This window comes from Anguilla anguilla, chromosome 1 (genome assembly GCF_013347855.1).
Source record: "Anguilla anguilla isolate fAngAng1 chromosome 1, fAngAng1.pri, whole genome shotgun sequence".
Taxonomy (NCBI): Eukaryota; Metazoa; Chordata; class Actinopteri; order Anguilliformes; family Anguillidae; genus Anguilla; species Anguilla anguilla.
Window position 1 is genome coordinate 9,778,319 of NC_049201.1, and position 17,465 is coordinate 9,795,783.

General features: G+C 41.2%; 1 protein-coding gene across 3 annotated transcripts in view; it reads left to right on the forward strand.

The window, feature by feature from the left end:
* Positions 1–6,509: 6,509 nt before the first annotated feature.
* Positions 6,510–17,465, forward strand: part of stxbp6 (syntaxin binding protein 6 (amisyn)) — a 79,085-nt gene continuing 68,129 nt past the window's right edge. Inside the window, exons 1-2 of one of the 3 annotated variants that reach the window (XM_035388898.1) lie at positions 6,510–6,776; positions 7,325–7,385. The gene's annotated coding sequence lies outside the window, so the exon portion shown is untranslated. The remainder of the gene's footprint in view (positions 6,777–7,324; positions 7,386–17,465) is intronic. The other 2 variants (XM_035388892.1, XM_035388882.1) reach the window with 2 other exon arrangements.

Genomic DNA, 17,465 nt, shown 5'->3' on the forward strand with positions numbered 1-17,465 from the left:
ACGAGTGTTTAATTAATTTTTCAGATCAATAGCACGCGTGGGCAGGCATTCAATCCTCAGTTATTGATTCTGAATTAAACACAACTCCTGTCTTGTCAAAATGTTCATTCCCTTCATGAAATGCTTCAAAGATTCTTGAGCGTTTTTACAAATTTACATATTTGTTTGTGAATAATCCTGAGCAAAAGAATGCAGTGTGTTGTTGGGCTTCATGGAAAGGATGGTTTCTTGGTGACAGAGTGACCATGTTTCAAGAGCCTTTCGGGATACTCGCAGTAATCTTTTAGAAAGTTGTATGTTGTTAAAAGCATTCTGTGCTCTGTCTGAGAGTGAGTTAAGTGTTTCACGTCACTGGGGGTCACAGTGTACCTTTAATTATGGTTTGGCGGAGTGCATGCTGGAAGAGTAGTGTCTACCAGGCTTCGTAAGATCAAAGGCTTTTTTTGTGGCTTTTTTTGTGCACAATCTGTGGTTCCATCACTTTTCAGGCTTTGGAAATCAATGAGTGCAGAATGAATTGACCATCACAGAAATAACAGATTGGGAGAAAAATGCGGAATGCAGAACGACAATTTCTGGGAGGCAAGAGTACTGACGTACAGAGGCCATAAGAGACTCCACCTGGCAGTGAACCACAGAAAAACTGTAGGTAGGCACTGCGCCAAGATCTATGCCAGGCAATGTGCCAGAATACTTCTGGTAGCACAGACATCGCCAGTGTGTCAGGGAGAGATTCTGTAAATGTACGTTTGCCAGACTCAAACACAATGGCTTCAGCTTGTTTGTTGATAGCAGCGAAACTTTCTCTCCAAGTTAGTTCTTTTGTGTTTACAGTGCCTCGGCGGTAAGTGGTACTGCTCCGCGTTCCAGCAGAGATGGGTTGAGAATCCTTCACATAATAACAGTATGTAATAAAGATAATGACCGTGTTTGATGCCAGTGTGACTCACAGCAAATATAATTACATGGCTTTTGTGTAACCGTGTTATGCCTCCGCTGAAGGACGCTGACTTGCTGTTTGTTTTAATGAGCCTCCGAGCCTCTTTTCTTCCAGTCTCGCTGCTTCGGCGGGTGTGACACGCTGTGGAGCAGTTTCACCGCGCTACACCGCCGCCTCGCCTGTCGCGGTGCTCTCGGGCTCCCTGACAGGTTGGCAGGCTGCCCTGCGGACCAGCCGATTGTCAGGGCCTTCCTCTGCATAGCACAGCAAACGGTGTCGCCATAGCCCCTGCAGTGAAATCAGGGAGGTCGGGCTCATGGGATCACTGCAAACGACTTTCACGAGGCCGCGACCTGCGGTCAGCGTGAGAAGCACTGCCATTTATCTGATAGTGGCAGTGTTCGCAATTATGTTTTTCCTTTTCAACAGGTCTAGTTTTATTTTGGTTAAAACACCAGCATTTTTTAGTGATAGCTACACCTAAAGCATAAACCACAAACATTTTGTATATTTAGATCAATTTTAAGTTATGTGGAAATTGCCCTGGATAAATCGATGCCTTCAGCTTGTTTATAGCATTATGTTAAATGGTGAACTGTCCATGGTGCTTATATTGCATATTCATATCACAACAAAAATTTGTTTATGACAAAATGAATTCCTTGCCTTCGTGCCGCTGATTAGCATGATTGAGTCTTCAAGGGAATCAATTGTATTGATAAAATTTTACCTCTTAAATGCACCTGTCAAATGTTCATGGCATTTCCTTGTTAATTAAATGCTGTTAAATTGATTTGTCTCCCCCTGTTCATTAACTTTTAATATAGTGGATAATAATTTAGAAAAGGCTTAGTATGAAATAAACCAAGAAAGGTGATTCATTTTCTATTTTTCTAAGAGTCCTATTTTTAAAGATAATGACAGCATAAAATATATCACCAATATGTTTTAATTTGCACTGCCATCAATGTGCTTTATGAGACAGTTTAAATCAGAGGTAATTATGATACAATGATTTAGAGTGAATTAAACAGGGATCTACAGTATAATAAAACAAAATAATATATGGATTCTCTGTGTTTATATCAGCGTTGCAGCCTGCAAGGTGACTGCAGAGCAATCTGTGCTCATGACTATGCTTAAATGTGTGGTTACATTGTGAGCCATTCATCTGGTATGCTAGCTCATTTGGCATTAAAACATACACAACAGTGTCCCTATGCAGGCATGTACAAAAATCAGATGAGATGATTTGTTTATACAGTATGTAGTCCTTGGTAGCTTGTTCATTTAATTTCAATGTATAATGAATTTTTTTTTAAAAACTATTTGAAGGACGATTTCTCATTGAATTTAACAAATTCCAGCGACTCAACACTCTTTTATGAACCTGTACACAGAATATTTGTTGGTGAAACACCAACACTATAATGTAAATAAATAACTAATATAAAATACTTTGAACACACCAGGTATTTGTAATATGATTTAAAAGCACTGATAGTATTTACATCAAAAAGTTTTATTTTGGGATCAGATCTTCTGAACGTTGTGTCTGTTGTCAATGATCAGGGATATATTGGTAAAAGAGTTAGAATGTTAAGCAGATGGTTTTCACTGTGAAAGCACATTTTCCAATGCCACACAGGAGCTGCTCTTCAAATCCCCACACAATAAAAGAGCATAATTACTTTATGTTGTAGCCCCATGTAGCAGGAAAGGACCTGATTGTGTGTTAGAGGTGCAATTAGGGATGTTTAATTGAATAGGGAAACACTAAAATATCAGTCAGCTCACCTGACGTGTTGTAAATGAAAAGCAAGGGAAATGCAGCTGGAGAGCAGTTTGAATGCTGATTATGTTTCAGATTAATTTTTATTCCAGTCAGGCATTTGCTCTAAACAGACGAATGAAAAATAGCTACGGGTGATATGGTTGAGAATTAGATTCAGGTTTCTTCCTCTCTCTCTCTTTTTTTTTTTTTGCAAACAGCAATGGTTAAGGTCAATGAGGTGATATAAATGGAATGTCGTGCTCTTTCACCCGACCAAACGGTTATCCAAATAAAGCGATGCACCCGACCGCCTGTATTAGGAGGAAGAAATGTAAGGGCCAAGTAAGTGAGGCTGAGCCAATGATCCATCTGCCAAAGTGAAATATAGCAATGGGCCTCCATTGTAGGAAAATTACATTGCTCTTGCTTCTATTTTAGTAAAAAAAAAAAAACTGACTGAAGTGGAAAAGTGGAAATAAATTGGTTTAAAAGGTCTTCATCTCCCAGTATGTACAATTTCCAATTTCAGTGGAAAAAGAAAAACTACCCAAATATACGGTATTGATTTGTACTGTAAGTCCATAAACACACAGGTGCTATGGAGTGAAGTGAACTGGCCTGAAGCATGCGTTGTACAGAAATGTTTCTTCCTGCCGGTCATCATAACACAGAAAAGTGTTTGATCTGGCTGACAGAGGGAGAAGCGGCATGTTTGCAGCCATCTGTTGAGAAAGAGTGATCTGAGAGAGGACATGTTTGGCTCCCCTCTCTTGTGTTTACCCTCTGCTCCTCTTGAACTGAGAGCCCTTGTTCTCTCTTTCCCCGGCTCTGAGGTGATGTCATGAACAGCTCTGTTTTTCCACTGCCGTTTTTGGAAAACTGTGGGGTGGAGCAGGGGGGCGGTGGTGCTCTGTGTGGTGGAATTTTGTGTAAGGGAGTGCTAGGACGTGCCCACAGAACCACCCACCGGTCTCTGCAGTGATACCACCGCCTTGGCGTTCTTGCAGTTATTTGCCTTTGTGGATTTCTGGGTTTTGTATCAAATTCCAAAAGTAACGGCAGCACCACAAACAGTATATTGGGGCACTGCGAAGGCGCACGGCACTTGAACACAACAGAATATAGGATGTAAATAAGCTGTTCCACAAAATGAGAATCAAGGATATCAAAGGTCGCTAGCTACTGGAAAATAACTTCATGGGATGGAAGTGAAATTTGGCAGTTTTCCCGCTATCCCGAATGCCTGTGAAATTCTGCTTCATAACTGAGACTTTATTTTCAGTTTTTTCCTTTTGTGCTATATATATCTGAGGCAAGCTACCACTGCACAGATCTTATTCTCTGTAAAACCACTAGAAATTCCTATAATAACAGAGAAGACAAAGTGAACAACTCCCTTGGAGTGCTGTGTTTTAGAACATCTGGCCAAAGTATGGCTAATTGGTTTAGTTTATTAGCCTCTGTGTGAACATGACTCTGAGTTCAGCAATTCTCCTAGGCCTCTCAATTGTCTTTAAGTCGTTTCACATGTTAGTGAACTTGGGCAGCTGCAGAAAAAGTATATTGTGCGGAACATTGAAATGGGTAAATATACACTGAGGGGCAACAGAACTGCATTTTTAAGAGGCTCTGTAACAAACAAATGGCTAACATTTCATTATCTTATGCTGAATTACTCATTATTTAATCATATGTTGCATTCCTGAAGAAAATCATCATTTTAAAGTCAGTAAATGGGCCACTTGCAACATTTCAAATCATTATGTGAAAGTGCAAGCATAATTATTTATGTGCCATCATGAAACAAAACTTGAGATACCAGGGTTTGTTTGTCAAGTGTTGAATAACTTTGGCTCATTTTGAATGTGCTATAAACAAAAAGCTTTTGCTAATCTAGCCAGTGTTAGTCCAATAATGCACAACTGCATTTCAGTACCTCATCAATCAGTATTATTAATCTGAAGGCCCCGATCAATTCATCCCCAAAAAATCTTTTGATATGGAGCCAATTGATGCTAACCTGTGGCAGGATCAAACTGGCCATAGGGCAACTACTGTAACTGCATTAGCAAAAAGTTAGCTGCCTTTCTTAAAGGTCCCCACAGTGCCCACAGATCTTAAAGCAGTGATGCATCCCACAGGCCAGAATCCAATCCTGACTATGACAGCTGTGGTTGTAAGTCACCTTCCCCGGTTGATATGCTGCCTGCGGTCTGCCAACAGCCAATTGCGCGGTCCTTGTGCAGTCCTTCAGTGCAATGGCTGCGCAGCCCAACTGCAGAGTGGAGATATGATGCCTTCCAGCATTCCTTACAAGGTTATTGGCATTGAGTAGAGCCCCGACACAGACAACCATGTGCTGTAATTCAATGTCCATCTTTTATGACAGATTATATTGCCTGATAATGTTTGACAGGGGCCTCTCTGTGTGGAGTTTGCATGTTCTCCTCATGTCCCCGTGCATTTTCACAGGGTACTCCAATTTCCTTCCGAAGTCCAAAGTCATGCGCTAAGTTAATTGGAGACACTCAGTTTCCCATAGGCATGAATGTGTGAGTGAATGGTGTGTGGGGTGTATTCCTGCCCCTCACCCACTGCATGCTGGGAACAGTCGCCATCACGTCCTGACACCCTGTGACCCCGACCAGGAATAAGTGTTTTAAGAGTGAAATGGATGGATGTTTACTTTTCACTGCTCTATGAAATTGTGCATTGTCCTTAACTCTGATGAGCAAACTTAAGTAAATGTAATTTTTTATTGTAGACAAAAAAATTTGAGTATTGTGGCAACTGAAATCAATGAAATTATTATATCATGATTAATTCATGTCATTCTAGGTGACAGACATAGCACAGTATGATAAGAGGGGTAGACAGACTTCACAATACTTATAACTATATTTTACAGTAAACAAAATATATGCATTATATATCTTCAAGTGAAAGACATATATCAGAGACTGTGTATCAGAGACTGCCTGCATTTGTTTCAGGATATTGGTTGGATTTCTTCGCTTGTATCTTTTGTAACTGTGAAACATCACCATCACCACATGTAGATGTGACAAAGCTTACTTTTATGAAGTGAAGTGCATACATTTGAGTCAAGAAGTCCTGTGGTCTGTGAATTAAATGTTTTTCCTGATGGCCCAGTGTTTGGATAACCTTTTTTTAGCATGGAGGTTTCCGGAGTGAAGTCAATGACTCATATGATTCCCCAAGAATCGCATGGGATTAGAAACTCTACAGGAAACCCTTGGCGCTGACACGATGTAGAAAAAGAACTGTGAAGTGGTAGCAGTATGAAAAATACTGGATCGTTTGCGTGCACTTCAATACACGCGTCAAAAGAACACTATCTGCATTGCATACGATTTACAGCGAACTCTGCTTTTCCTAAACAAAGTCATATCTTTCAAGGACCGAAACCAACCAAACAATCTTTAACACGGGATTCACATCAGACTGCTCTCGCGTAGGACTTATTTCAAACACTTGACGAATCCCGACAAACTGAGGACAATAAATACGTCTCATTAGCTATTATTTCCATGGAATACATGATGCGTAAATATCTGGTGCAAGCACATGCCTCAAAACACCATGCCCAACTAAATGCATTTTCAGCTGCAGAAGAATGCAGTTTAATGTTTGATCTCGAGCCGTTTGTTAAATCTTTAATAAAAAATCGTCAATGTTTGTTTTTGGAAGTAACGTGAGACCAATGGGAATGTAAGCACCGTACTCACACATTTCACGTGACTGGCGATTCCATGAAGTAGTGAAGCTCGCAATACTGCGCCTTCAGAGAGGTAGGCAGCTGCGGCGCCAGTGTGCGTGTGTATACCATTGCTACTGACATTCAAATTGCAGCGTAGCCACGTTGGAACTATCAAGATTCCAAAAGCGAAATGGTCTCATCCAACCTGAGCAGATAACAGGATCATCTTAACGCTTTGAAGTTGATGGACTGACAGAAACAATTAATCCGAAGCAAGACTGTTTAGCTAGCTAGCTAGCTACACGTGGAAACGTAGCTAGCTAGCAAGCATATAGAAAGTGGTAGGTTAATGGTTTTATTCACTCTTTCGGCATATTGTCGTTTCTGTACAGTTGGCTGATATTATCCAAATCGAAATATGATAGAAAATTTTTAATTAAGCTGGCAATGAAATAAGTTAACTTCTTAGGAAAATAAGAAACATTCTAGTAAATTAGGAGCGCAGTCAGTGGCGTGAAATTGGCTAGACAGGGTCTACTGAAGTTGGCTGCGCGCTGCTAGACCTGACAGTGGCAGGATGGTGTACATTTCTAGATAATCTCTAGCTACTTAGTATTAGACTACTTGTGTTGTGAGCTGTAGTTTGAAAAAACGACCTATAAAACGTGTCCCGTAAAAACTGTACTGTAACTGTTCCTTGCATTGCTGCACAGTAGCTCAAGTTAAAACTGTGACTTTTGGAACTAAGAAAGCTGGGGACATCGGTCAGTCGTCATTAGACAAGTTGTCATTCACTTTAAAATGGTTTGTAAACAAAACTCTAAACATTAGCCTAAGTAACAAGAGCAGCTATTGCAAGACCTGCCTTACCACGCCTCCTCGGTTTCAGAACTGGCTGGCAGCTCTGCAGAGAGGGACTCCTGAAAAACCAAGGTGATGCATTGCGAGCGGTAACCTTGTTTTCACTTATCTTCTGCGGTGGACTGTATAGTTACATCGGACGTTAAAGATAGGTTTAAGTGTTGATCGCATTATATTGAAGTATTTGTACCGGTTATTTTCACACGTTACCTGCATGATGTAATTTCAGGTAGCGTTATGGATTGCTATAGTAAACTGAAATTTCATGGTGCATGTAGCGTACTTTGTTGTTTTCTATCATAAACATTATTTACTGGAACGTAAACATTGCATTAACATTTTCCACTAAAAGAACGGTCTAATGACCCGTTGGGCAAGCTTCAAAATATGACACTTTTTTTCCCAACTGGAAATTTAGTTTGTGAAAACTGACTGGGGCTTTGGAGTGCGCCAGCCGTATCGAAAATGGAATTGCAAGTATTTCCGACACACAGCTTGCAATATGTTTGTAATACAGGTAGCCCACCCAATACAACCGGTGGCATAACGATTTTACTTCCTAAAGCTTTTCGTTTTGGCGAGCCATTCTTGCGTAGACTACGAATGCGGAGGACTTTAAGATACAAACTCGCGTGAAAACTTTGTATTACATTACAGTACGAATTAGCGCCGACGTGCTATTTATTTGGCACCAGACCTGCGCGGCAGATAGGCAGATAGACTGGTGCTTTCACAATCTGGAAGAGGCTATCCAAATAACTAACGGCGCGTCACATACTGCTGTAGACAATTTACATTTTACACAGACATTTAATGGTCCGGAGGACAACAATTAACTACCGAATGAAGTAGGAAAGGCATAGCGTAGAAACTAACAGTATTCAGCTTTTAAGATTACGGATATTCTGTTGTTCTCACTATTTTTACCAGGTGTTGTTCTGAATATTTAAGCAAAAATAATATCAGACAGGGTTCAGAAGTCAGAAATGTTCTTAAACTAGTATAACAGAAAATGACTGGTGTAGATTAAGGTGTTCCTATACACCACAGGTTTGGTCATATGTTTGCCGAGAAACAATCTTATATTGTATTATATTGTTTGTATAGTCTAAAGCTCAGGATAGATACAGAAAACCAGCGCTGAGTAACAAATATGTGCTTTGATAACTAACGGTGCGCAATGACAGACAGCTGTAGATCGGCTCAAGCTCAATCGTTCGGTTTTGTTTCACTGACAGGAAATAACGTTTTCCCCTCTCCCATAGGAGTGCAGACCTGACTTTGATTTGACTATAGAGTTGAAATGGTCAGTACATTGTCTTAATTTAACCAGATATGGGAAGTGATGTTGAAATAGTTTGTTCCATGTCAATTCAGTCAAAATGGCACTCTTATGAGATCAGCTTATTTTGTGAAGGTGATTACCGTGGATGGATTTTCAAATTTACCCAGCCCCTTTTAAATGTCTGTTATGGCATTACTAATAGTATGGCTCTCGTTGTGTGCCTGTGATTTTCTGTTTTACCTCCTCCTTTCTGAGTAAAAATTCTGGTTCTTGTGATTCCCTATCAAATTGTCACTCTATAAGGGAGTAGCATCAACAACGTTTAAATGTCTTTGCTTGCCCCTCGGTGCCACTCTGGTGTTCTGTTACATTCTCAATAAAGTATATTAGATGTTTCCCTGCTCCTTCAGCTGTATTATGCTTACGCAAATACCTGCTTATGACAACGTCTTGATGGATCTTCTGTTTTGAAAAAGTAGTATGAGAAATGAGACTTTGTGGACTGCTGGGACTGCTAGTTACTGGCCTATCCCAGTATTTTACTTGGCTATGTAAAGAAAGAAATGTGTGGAACTTTTTTCTTCCATTCCTTGATTCAGCCTGTATTTGTAAAATGACAGGCCTCTTTTTGTTGACAAGAGTGGATAATCCTATGGCTAGGTGATGCATGTGTTCTGTTTGAAGTAGTTGAAAGAATAATTCAATAAACGATTGCTCACAACAAATAATTGAAGTATTTGTGCTTGAAGTATTTGACTGTTGGCTGCACCCTTGATAATTGCAAGTTTTTCTGCTCTTCACTGTATGCTATTATTTTGTGAAAAGCTGCAGTACCTGCCAATCTTCTCCCCCTCTATCAGGCTCACGTCCCCTCTATTGGGAGTTATGCTGTTGCCTTTTTTTGTGAGAGTGTATGTTCAGATAGTCCAAAAAACTAAAACAAAACAAAAAACAGGTTGACAGGTTCTCTCACCAGAAATCTCTGTGAGCATTCTTGTCTGACGGTCTAGATTGGACTCTCTCTCTCTCTCTCTCTCTCTCCCTCTCCACTGAGTCCACACACACACTCGTATTTCCCTGGGGTGGAGTGGAATCCATTGTTGGGCGAGGAATTTAGGGGTGAGGTGATCTCTTTTAGATGCTTCAGACAGGGGGGTGTTATGGAGAGGACAGCGATGCGAGCGCACTCCCACTCCCTCCCCCGGTGCTCCTGTCTTCAGGTTTCCACCGCTACCCTCAGAAAAATAAAACAGATGGCCACCTGCTGTTCCTGGATGTTCTGAAGGAGCTTCATGCACTGTGGCAGGGCCCCTGTGATTGAACTGCTGTTGGCTACAGTATCCCTTGCGGAAATGGAACATACCGGCAAATATTGAAGTAAAACCTTATCAGAGATATTCAAGCACAGATATATGATAAATAGCCTACATATGTGGCAAATATTCAAGGTATTACAGATTTCAGATATTGCTGTATATTAAAAAAAGTGTGGCTTTATGCAGTGAAGTATATTTATTGTTATATTTAAAAAAACATATTTACAGTGTATTGCAGTATATTCCATTTCTGCCTGTGTTGGTGGACACGCTTCCCACATTGCAGATGACTGGGAGCAATGTACCTACGGCCCTGGTGTTCAGGTTGGCCCGCGCCCACGCTCTTATAACCCTGGATCTTGAAGGCCTTAAACAAGACCTTGTATCTACCACGCCCGTGCGGCGTACTTCAGAAATGCCTTTTCTGACAAACGTCAGGATACCTGATGCCAGGTTCCAAACCCAAGTGTGCACACGCAGTTCTGTTAGTGATGGCGCATTGCCTGATCTGCTGGTCTTGTTTCTCAGGACTGTAGGGCGAGAATGGAGAATATTTGAACCCCATATGGAAGTCATGGGTTGGGGGTGGGGGTGGGGGGGGGTGACAGAGGCGATGGGTCTTCCAAGCAGTGTTCCGTTACCATCGCAGAGGCATTCCAGGAGTGACTCCCCCACTCCCTCAGGACTGGCTGATCTATGCTTCAACAGAAGTACGAACCTGCAAGAGTACAGACATGGTGCTCTCATATGTTTTCAGTTAGGCTATGGTTGGAGTAATGGAAATCCAGCCTTGTTCATTCCTCATAGATCAGGGCCAATCAGACCCGAGTTTAGTATCCTTCTTTAGCGCTGTGCAGAGATGTAGGCTAGGTGACGGTGAGATGATGTCACAGGATGCCGGGTCTCGTGTTCCCTTATGGTTCTCCCTGAAGGACCGATCTGCTCATCCTTGATGCTCTGACACATCATCTTTTTGCATTTTATGTAGATGGGGTGTCTGACTATGGTCTGTCTACCTAGGCAGTGTTTTAGGCCCACTAGGGCATTTAATGGCTTGCGCTGTGAAAATATTTCACTTGTTCAGTATAACGCCCCTGTTTTTGTGGGTGACCCGTTCTACTAAGGCCACGAGTAGGCAGTGTCGTCTTCCTCCCTCTGGTTCTGTGAGCTGTGGGCCATTACCCCCCTAACTTAGCGCATGCGGAGTTCTGTCATTGAGTGTGTCTGTGTTGCTGTTGGTAACCTCCTCTGGTTTGAGCACTGCTGCAGAGCTTTGATACTGATTCCTGGCCCTGGTGGTTTTCCCAGAGGCAGTCGAGACGTGATGTAGCCTATCTGCAGCCTTGTCCGTGCTGAAGGCACCAGGCCTAGCCTGCCCATTGATGATGGTCCCGCTCCATTGAAGCTTTCGGCCGAGGTCTGCCTGGTCTGTGCTACTGGAGCCTGCTCACTGGATGCGAGTGGCCAGAGCATGAAATAGCCTACTATGAAAGGACCTCAGTGATTTTTTAAACAGATCTCTTTTATGTCCATATAAGTATAGGCATGTCTAATCATTTCCTGTCTGGCCAAGGAAACAGTGGTCAGTTATGCAATACCTTAATATGTTTGAGGCAAAATTTTATATTATGTTACAAGAATTCAATGGTAGCACCCCTTCAGTAAGTATCAAGGCTGTCGGCCCATGTGGAGTGAGGATGGAAATACATTTCTAATTAATTATAATTGTAATTCTAATAAATGCCAGTTTATTAAACGCTGTTATATAAGTTTGTATATTATTTTGAACTGTCCATAACAGAAAATGGTTTATGTTGCATGAAAGTTGTCTGAAATGATCTTAATTAAGCTACGTAATTCATTATCCTCAACAGCCTACACAACAGCTTGCTAAATGGCACAAGTACCGGTTTGTTTTCAAGCACCATTTGTTTTCACAACAGGAAATTATTTTTCCAAATGAATGTGAGAGGATTACTTTTTCCCCAGAATGAGCCATTTACTGGCATAACCCTGTTCTACTCAACATTGTACTGCTGGAAGCAGACATTTTTCAACTTCTGAAATAAAAACAAGTGCTTTCAGAGACTTGGAAATGGGTTCTTCTTTGTTGCCAATTTTGTCCCTCAGTAATCACAGACAAGTTTCCATGTTTTCTGTAAATAAGAAATTACGTTAGTGTGACGCAGAGGTTTATTTACAATAGATGAAACACCCTGTATCTTGACCCTTCTCGTTTGCCGAATCGACTTAATAAAATTTCAGAATCAAGAAATTGACTGACTTTGCCGTAATATTAGAGTATTAACCTGCAGGCAGTTGCAGGTCAGTGCATGATAATACAGATACAATAAGCAGAAAGTAATTTCATAATTACTGATGCAGTCTTGCAGTAAGAATTATTTAAGCAATTAGCTAGCCAGTCAATCAAAATTCATGTGTTAACGCAAGGGCACTGAACATTGCATAAACGATAGCTAGGGATTTTCAAAATATAACATTTGCAGTCAATTTTAGATAAATGGATTGATGAAATTAATTATCCCTGAAGGATAGCTGTAAATATGCATAAAATATGCAAATGATATGCACGGGCCAAAATTGATGATGTCAAGCATGAGATATTTTACAGCCTGAATTAGGCTAATTGATGCATTCATTATGTTTTGCAACCCTATTGACATTAACTAGCTAACTTTTATTATGATATTGAGAACTGACCCTGGGTTTATAACTTGGTCATTGTAAAAAAAGATTTTCTTTCAGCTGCTTTTGACACTGTTTTTTTTTTGTAATTGTAAAGAACCTTACCTATTGACATACTGAGTCACCTGGCTAGTAACTTTAGCCAGCGTGTGCAAAGGAGAATATGCCATTTCAGTGTGCCAGGCCTGTGGTGTCTGGGGAAGGGGGGTGGGGTGTCAATGCATTTTCAGTGTCCCACAAAAGCCCCATGATGGATGTGGGAAATATCGGTTGATGCAGTCAGCAGATCTGCGAATTGGACAACCCCCCAATTGCTATTCATCACGTAGAACTTGATCCATCAACAAGTAGGCCTAGGCCCGCACCATGATTAATGACTAAACATACCCTGAACCTGATTAATGACTAACCAGCAGTCTTCCATCACAGAGGGGATGATGGGTCATTTTTCAGACGTATTGTGGCTTTATGTTACAATTAAGGGTGAGAACACAGAACACTTCTGATATGTCACCTTGTACTCAAAGAAAATAAGTGTGCAGGGGCTTGACGCTTTGTGCTGTGGATACAAGTGCTTAACTTGCATTTTCCAGATATCTATAATATTGGTGTATCGTAGCCTATTAGGCTACTGCATGTTCTATTTTTAAGCAAAAAAGAAATTGCCAAAACCAAACCAAGATGTAATTTTTCTAAACAAAATCAGTTATGGACAAGGATAGGCATGGTGGCAATGTACTGTTTTGTCTGTGAGAGCATTTTAATCGTTTTATAAAACCTTGATCTGTAAGAGCAAGTTCATATTCACATTTTTTAACCACTCATTAGGTGGCCAAGCTCTCCTAAGTTTGTTACTACCCCATTAGTTTGTGTCAATACTGTGATTCGGTACCAGTAATTATGTACAGGTTATTTTGAATTCAAAAGCAGTCACCCCTTCTCACAGTTTTACTGCCCTATGAAGAGGATCACTTAAAGAAACAAAATGGTGCCCGGCTGTTTGATTCACGGCTCCATCGCGACAGCTTGGCACAGCTTCCTAGCCGCTTCCGAGTCTCAGTTCAAAGCTGATTGGTTCTGTGTATCCTTTCTCCTTACAATTTAGCTTTGCTGGAAGCAGTTCACTATTGATAGTCTTGCTGCTGCTCTCTGAAAAAAGCAATCCCTCTGAAAAAGCAACCATCTACATTCAGGGGAAAAAAACATTTTCTTTTAGTCATTAGTGTAACTCGGTTGTTGCGTTATAAAGGAATCTTTATTTTTACATTTTAAAATCAAAAGTTGAGCATTCAAGCATCATTGAGCATCTCAAATACGGTGCCTTTTTAGGATTTTGGGTGCTTTTCTAGTATGGCTAAAGCACCAGGGATGATTTTGAGTCCTGGGATTTTCTGTTTTCGGTCCTTGATTTGGTTTGTAGCCACTGCACAGATTATTCCCTGTTCAAAGGCCTATCAGTGCCTCAATAACTGTTGAGAATTCTGGAGTAATCAAATGTTTATACTAAAACTGTAGAACTTAAAAATAAATGGCATCCTTGCATTCAAGGAAAAGTGATATTGTGATGTTATTTTTTTTTCTTTTTACAGATACAAGGACAAATTTTAGTCCCTGTCATCAAGATAATATATGCGCCTGGCTGGGGGTCTAAGCCCAATAAATATGTCAGACACTGAATATACTGTTGCTTCTAATGATGGTTAATTAAGAGGGAACATTCTACACTGTGTATTTGCAAGGACAAACATTTGACCTTGAGTATCTTGGTGAAGTGGGAAAGGGATGCCAGGAGAGAGGGAGTGATGGCAGGACAGATGGACAGAGGGAGGGAGGGCAGAAGAGATGGAGAGAGGGAGGGGAAGAGAGATGGAGAGAGGGAAGGAAGGCAGGATAGATAGCAGAAGAGATGGAGGGTGGGAGAGAAATGGAGAGAGGGTGGGATGGAAGGAGGGCAGGACAGCGGAGGAGGGTTGTAGAGGTGGCAAGAGGGAGGGTAGGAGGACAGGAGAGGGAGGGCAGGAGGGAGAGAGAGGAGGCAGGAGAGACGGAGAGATAGAAGGTGGGAGAGATGGAGAGAGGGAAGGAGGGCAGGATAGAGGGAGGAATGGACAGAGGACAGGAGCGAGGGAGGGAGGGCGGGACCCTGAGCTTTTTGAATCTGAGAAGGAAAACGATCTGTAAGGATGAAGCGTTGGCAGTTAGGGAATCAAACCATGTGTTCTAAACACGACTCAGAGCCAGACTCTCTGTCATCTCTCACAAACAACAGATTTATTCATTCATTTCCCTTTTACTTTCTTTTTCAACAGTGTTGCTTGTACTGTGTATTGTAGCAAGACCACTGCCAAATACTGAAAGGAGTATCATTTGATTCAATTAGCCTTTGAAATGAAGAGTTAATATTTGAGGAAGGTAGATGAATTGGTTCTTGGCCGTGTTCTTACCTGGGTGAAATCTGTTTTGGTATAGGCTGGAGTATGGATGGGACCCATTTTAACTTTAAATGATTTGTCCTGTGGTGTGTGGGCACTTAGGAATGGTCAAGGTGACACATGGAGATCTGGTATTGTTTAATGCATTCCGTGTAGCATATGTGTTAGATAATCTTGTTCAGACTAAATGTTTTCAACCCTGCCCTCAATTGACTGAATAAAAATGAAAGAATTCACTGATGAATTGCAGGTAGGGGTGGGTCCTCTGCAAGTTTAAGATTCTGTTCAGTAAAAGCTTGCTTACAGAATTTTAATGATTTGTAAGAATTGTAGTACAGATCAATTGCTGTTCTGTGCAGCTTCACAGGCTAGATTTTTGCAGCAACTATCAAGATTTTCTCTTTGTTCATTTTTTTTCAGAGCAACAGGGAAATAAACCCTAAAGTTTGATGTACTCTGGTGGGTTGTTAATTTCAGGGATTTAAGGATTTTTTTTCTGTTATGCACTCAAAAGGAAAAAAAAATTAACATAATTAAATACTTTTCCCCTAATGCAATTTAGCAAGAGTGATTACTAGAATTCTTAAGGATTGAAATTGTCGCATTTGTAATCTAGGCTACATGGATAAGAGTGTCTACTAGCTTGGTGAAATATAAAAATTCAAGGGACAAATGAACAAAATTCACCCACAGTCCACCATTGTTCTGTTGCTTAATAAAGAGACTGTAGAGAATGTTGCCATTAACACGAGGAGCTCATTCGTCTTAGAAAGCTGGAGGTGGCAGAGGTCAAATTTTTAATTCTTCATACACACGCTCACCTCAGCATGGCTTTGCTTTTGACTGAAAGAGCATTGTTTTTCTGTGATGGCAGGGAAAGGCTGGTGTGCCTTCCAATTTCATCGGTTTCTTCTATTTACGAACTAATCCATATTGGAATGTGAAAATTCTGCTGGTCTTAGCAGCTGGTGTTAGCACGGTGTTAGCATGCAGTTTGTTAACCACTGATCTACTGCTTTCGTCTTATCCCTGAAAGCAAACGTAACATTTCTCTGAGAAATATTGACTCCCACTTTATCCGTCACCACAAAATAGGCTACTTGTAATGGCGCATGTTCTCCATTCTGCTGAATTCCATCGCGCTTATTTGAAGGGGAAGAAAGGACTGTAGAAAAAGGAAGATACTGTAAGGTTCTCAGGTTGAGAGTAGGCAGCTTTGACGGACACAGGGCCCGTCTGAGCTCGCCGGGTGTCGCTAACGCGAGATCCCTCCGTGCGGGGAACCTCGGGAACGGCGCGCGTGACGGTAGCTAAACGGATTTCACGCCAACGCAGCGGGCGAGCGGAAAAAATCGCACCGCTGCTCTTTTCAGCGCCCCTGAGGGGGAAATGGAGTGTTCCAGGGGTTAATCTCCCGCCGCCCTGGATGTGCAGTTTAGGGATGCGCCCCCTCGCCCCCCCCCCCCCCGACCGCCCGCTGGCTGAAGGATTGTTCGCTCGCTGCAGCCTCCCACCTGGGGGATGGCTTCATACCGGCTGTCTACACCTGGAGAAGAGGGCAGGAGCATTAACTGTCAGCTGGAAGGCTCTATCTGAGCCAATCACTGCTCAGCGTTTAAATCCAGGACTGAGTGAGAGAGACCGTTTTGAGGGCTCTTATATGGTGCTGAAGACTGCTTTTTGTAATGCAGCCATGACGCACCCCTTCCAGACCAGAAACCTGTGTGAAATGGAGCTATTTTCTATATTTTATTATCATTTCTATGAACAGAGTGAGGAAAGCCAAAATGGCTGGTACTTTGCCCTGGGCAAAGGGCATTTTTCTTTGCTGTCATTTGGAGCATTAGGATGTTTTAAAATGGCCAACTGTGGCTTCCTTAATACATTTATGATTATTTTTAGAAGACATTTTTTCTTTTTTTTTTCTGAATAATTTTGAAAAATGTTTTATATATTTTTGTTGTGTTGTATTACAGAATTCCAGACATGTCCAATAATGGCCTTTGTGCCTTTCAGGTAAAAACAAGGATGAATTTCATTTTTGCATGAAGAACTGGTTGTACTTGTCATATTGCAAAGGTAGAATTACGTGAATGCAAATTCACACTTGTGAGTTAAATAAGATTCCAGCTACTGCTATACTTGATTTGTGCTGATAAATATTTTTTAAATATCTGGATGTACCGAAGCAACATGAGAGATTAACTCAAGATCTTTACAAATATTCCAGGTGCAATCTGTAAACCTCAGTGCATGTTCAAAATGTTATGTTTTGTAAAAATGTGACTTCTGTAGTGGGGGTGGGGTCCATCTTCTTGGAACACCATGTAGCCAGTAAAGTGCTGTTTGTGCTAAAGTTTGTTGCTTGTTTTTTTCAAAATGAAGAAAGGATTTTGATTCGTTCATACACTATAACAGTGGTTCTCAACT